The sequence below is a fragment of the Theropithecus gelada genome, chromosome 20 (assembly GCF_003255815.1).
Source record: "Theropithecus gelada isolate Dixy chromosome 20, Tgel_1.0, whole genome shotgun sequence".
NCBI lineage: Eukaryota > Metazoa > Chordata > Mammalia > Primates > Cercopithecidae > Theropithecus > Theropithecus gelada.
The window spans coordinates 424,676-428,926 of NC_037688.1; the positions used below are offsets into that span (position 1 = coordinate 424,676).

Below are 4,251 nucleotides of genomic sequence, written 5' to 3' on the forward strand. Positions count from 1 at the left end.
GCCCTCCCTCCTCCTTCCCCTGGAGGGGACGGGCTCCAGTGGGTGCTGGGGTGGGCAGGCGGGGCCGCGGTTAGGGTCGGCGGGGGACCATCCCCCGACCGGCGACCGGCCACCGCCAGGTGCATTTCCACCGCGGCGGCGTGCCGCAAATGCCTCCGGGACAGCTGGGAAGGCCTGGCGGGGAAGGTGGCTCGGGGGCCCCGTCCCACCCTGTCTTCCCCCACCCGCGTCCTCCTTTGGGAGGGTGTGGGTCGGAGTGGCGGCGGCGGTGGTGGAACCACCCCCCGAGTGTTACAGCCCCCCAGCAGCAGCACTCGCCGAATCCCGGGGCCGAGGGAGCGAGAACCATCGCTGTGCTCTCCCCCCTCCTGGCGCCCACCCCGGCGGGGGCCCCCCGTGAGGGCGTCCCCCCCACGGGGGCACACCGGCGTTCCTCTTGGGGGGCCAGGCCACCCCTCCCACCGGGCAACTGCTCTCCCACCCACTCCCCCACCCGGCGACGGGGGCCCGCGCGGGTGGGGGCGGGGCGGACTGTCCCCAGTGCGCCCAGGGCGGGTCACGCCGTGGGGCCCGGGGGGTTCTCTCGGGGCCACGTGCGTGTCCCTCGAAGATGGGGACGGCAGAGCAAGTGCACGGGGTCGGCGGGGATGTTGGCTACCCACCCAACCTGTCTTGAAACACAGACCAAGGAGTCTAACATGTGTGCAAGTCAGGGGCTCGCACGAAAGCCACCGTGGTGCAATGAAGGTGAAGGCCGGCACACTTGCCAACCGAGGTGGGATCCTGAGGCCTCTCCAGTCCGCCGAGGGCACACCACTGGCCCGTCTCACCCGCCACGCCAGGGAGGTGGAGCACGAGCGCACGTGTTAGGACCCGAAAGATGGTGGACTATGCCTGGTTAGGGCAAAGCCAGAGGAAACTGGTGGAGGTCCGTAGCGGTCCTGACGTGCAAATCGGTCCTCCGACCTGGGTATAGGGGTGAAAGACTAATCGAACCATCTACTAGCTGGTTCCCTCTGAAGTTTCCCTCAGGATAGCTGGTGCTCTCGAAAACCCAACCTCTCCCACGAAGTTTTATCCGGTAAAGCGAATGATTAGAGGTCTTGGGGCCGAAATGATATCAACCTATTCTCAAACTTTAAATGGGTAAGAAGCCCGGCTTGGTGGTGTGGAGCAGGGCGTGGAATGCGAGTGCCTAGTGGGCCACTTTTGGTAAGCAGAACTGGCGCTGTGGGATGAACCAAACGCCGGGTTAAGGAGCCCGATGCCGATGCTCGTCAGACCCTAGAAAAGGTGTTGGTTGATGTAGACAGCAGGATGGTGGCCATGGAAGTCGGAATCCGCTAGGGAGTGTGTAACAACTCACATGCCAAATCAACTAGCCCTGAAAATGGATGGCACTGGAGCATCGGGCCCATACCCGGCCGTCGCTGGCAGTCAAGAGTGGACGGGAGCAGCGGGGGTCGGCACGCGTGGGGGTGTAGCGTGTGGGGGGTCTCCCATCCTCCTCCTCCCCCCCGCCCGCCCCCGGAGCCCCGCGGACGCTACGCCACGATGAGTACAAGGGCCGCTGCGGTGAGCCTTGAAGCCTAGGGCATGGGTCCGGGTGGAGCCGCCGCAGGTGCAGATCTTGGTGGCGGTAGCAAATATTCAAACGAGAACTTTGAAGGCCGAAGTGGAAAGGGTTCCATGTGAACAGCAGTTGAACATGGGTCAGTCGGTCCTGAGAGATGGGCGAGCGCCGTTCCAAAGGGACGGGCGATGGCCTCCATTACCCTCAGCTGATCGACAGGGAGTCGGGTTCAGATCCCCGAATCCAGAGTGGCAGAGATGGGCGCCACGAGGCGTCCAGTGCGGTAACACGACCAATCCTGGAGAAGCCAGCGGGAGCCCCGGGGAGAGTTCTCTTTTCTTTGTGAAGGACAGGGCGCCCTGGAATGGGTTCACCCCGAGAGGGGCCCGTGCCTTGGAAAGGGTCGTGGTTCCGGCGGCATCTGGTGAGCTCTCACTGGCCCTTGAAAATCTGGGGGGAGAGGGTGTAAATCTCGCGCTGGGCCGTACCCATATCCGTATCAGGTCTCCAAGGTGAACAGCCTCTGGCATGTTGGAACAATGTATGTAAGGGAAGTTGGCAAGCCGGATCCGGATCCGTAACTTTGGGATAAGGATTGGCTCTAAGGGCTGGGTCGGTCGGGCTGGGGCATGAAGCAGGACTGGGCAGGCGTCGCGGCTGGACGAGGCACCGCCACCGCACCCCACACCTGGGGCACCCCCTTCGCGGCCCTCCCCCACCCCACCCCGCGGGCCTCTCGCTCCCTCGCCCGCGCCCTCTCTCCCCATCTCCTCCCCGGAGGTGCGGGGGGAAGGGTTGGGCGGAGGGGCGGCGGCAGCCGCGGGGCCCCAGCGGAGGGGGCACGGTCCCCCGCGGGGGGGGCCCAGGCACCTGGGGGGCCGGCGGCGGCAGCGACTCTGGACGCGAGCCGGGCCCTTCCCGTGGATCGCCCCAGCTGTGGCGGGTGTCGTGGCCACCCCCGGGGAGCCCAGCGGGTGCCGGTGTGCCCCGCTCGCTCTGCCCTCGCGTGTGTCCGTGGGGGCGGGAAACGGTTGGGCGTTGGCAGGCGGCGGGTGGGGGTTCGTACTCCCGCCTCCCCCCCGGCCCGTCTGCCCCCGTTCTCCCCCCTTACTGCGCGGCGGTGGCAGCAGCGGGCCGCCGGCCAGTCCCCCCTGCTGGGTCCGCCCCCAGGGCCGCGGTTCCGTGCAGTGCCTTGCCTCAGCCAGCGCGTAGGAGCCGACTTAGAACTGGTGCAGACCAGGGAAATCTGACTCTTTAAAACAAAGCATCGCTAGGGCCCACGGTGGGTGTTGACGCGATGTGATTTCTTCCCAGTGCTCTGAATGTCAAAGTGAAGAAATTAAATGAAGTGCGGGTAAACGGCGGGAGGTAACTATGACTCTCTTAAGGTACCCAAATGCCTCGTCATCTAATTAGTGATGCACATGAATGGATGAACGAGATTCCCACTGTCCCTACCTATTATCCAGCGAAACCACAGCCAAGGGAACGGGCTTGGCGGAATCAGCGGGGAAAGAAGACCCTGTTGAGCTTGACACTAGTCTGGCACGGTGAAGAGACATGAGAGGTGTAGAATAAGTGGGAGGCCCCCGCCGCCACCCCGTCCCCGCGAGGGGGCGGGGCGGGGTCCGCCGGCCTTGCTAGCCGCTGGTGAAATACCACTACTCTGATCGTTTTTTCACTGACCTGGTGAGGCGGGGGGGGGCGAACCCCGAGGGGGTCTTGCTTCTGGCGCCAAGCGCCCGGCCGCATGCCAGCCGGGCGCGGCCTGCTCTGGGGACAGTGCCAGGTGGGGAGTTTGACTGGGGCGGTACACCTGTCAAACGGTAACACAGGTGTCCTAAGGCGAGCTCAGGGAGGACAGAAACCTCCCGTGGAGCAGAAGGGCAAAAGCTCGCTTGATCTTGATTTTCAGTATGAATACAAACCGTGAAACCGGGGCCTCGTGATTCTTCTGACCTTTTGGGTTTTAAGCAGGAGGTGTCAGAACAGTTACCACAGGGATAACTGGTTTGTGGCGGCCAAGTGTTCATAGTGACATCACTTTTTGATCCTTCGATGTGGGCTCTTCCTATCATTGTGAAGCAGAATTCACCCCAGCGTTGGATTGTTCACCCACTAATAGGGAACATGAGCTGAGTTTAGACCGTCTTGAGACAGGTTAGTTTTACCCTACTGGTGATGTGTTGTTGCCATGGTAATCCTGTTCAGTATGAGAGGAACCGCAGGTTCAGACATTTGGTGTATGTGCTTGGCTGAGGAGCCAATGGGGCAAAGCTACCATCTGTGGGATTATGACTGAACGCCTGTAAGTCAGAATCCCGCCCAGGCGGAAGATATGGCAGTGCCGCGGAGCCTTGGCCTCGGATAGCCGGTCCCCTGCCTGTCCCCGCTGGTGGGCCACCTCGCCTCGCGGGGGGGTGCCCCGCTGTGCGCCGGGACCGGGGTCCGGTGCAGAGTGCCCTTCTCCTGGGAAACGGGGTGCGGCCGGAAAGGTGGCCGCCCCCTCGCCCATCATGCAATGCACGTTCGTGAGGAACCTGGTGCTAAACCATTCGTAGACGACCTGCTTCTGAGTCGGGGTTTCATAGGTAGCAGAGCAACTCCCTCGACACAAGGGTTTGTCTGTGCGCGGTGGCCCGGTGGGGCATGCATGTCCGGCACCATCCATCCGTCTT

At 63.3% G+C, this 4,251-nt stretch overlaps 1 non-coding gene across 1 annotated transcript in view; it reads left to right on the forward strand.

The window, feature by feature from the left end:
• The window catches only part of LOC112614905, a 4,461-nt gene extending 542 nt beyond the window's left edge, over nt 1-3,919 (forward strand). The window contains exon 1 of the ribosomal RNA XR_003117205.1: nt 1-3,919. This exon is cut by the window's left edge and continues 542 nt beyond it. This is a non-coding gene — a ribosomal RNA (28S ribosomal RNA).
• Nucleotides 3,920-4,251: the final 332 nt, after the last annotated feature.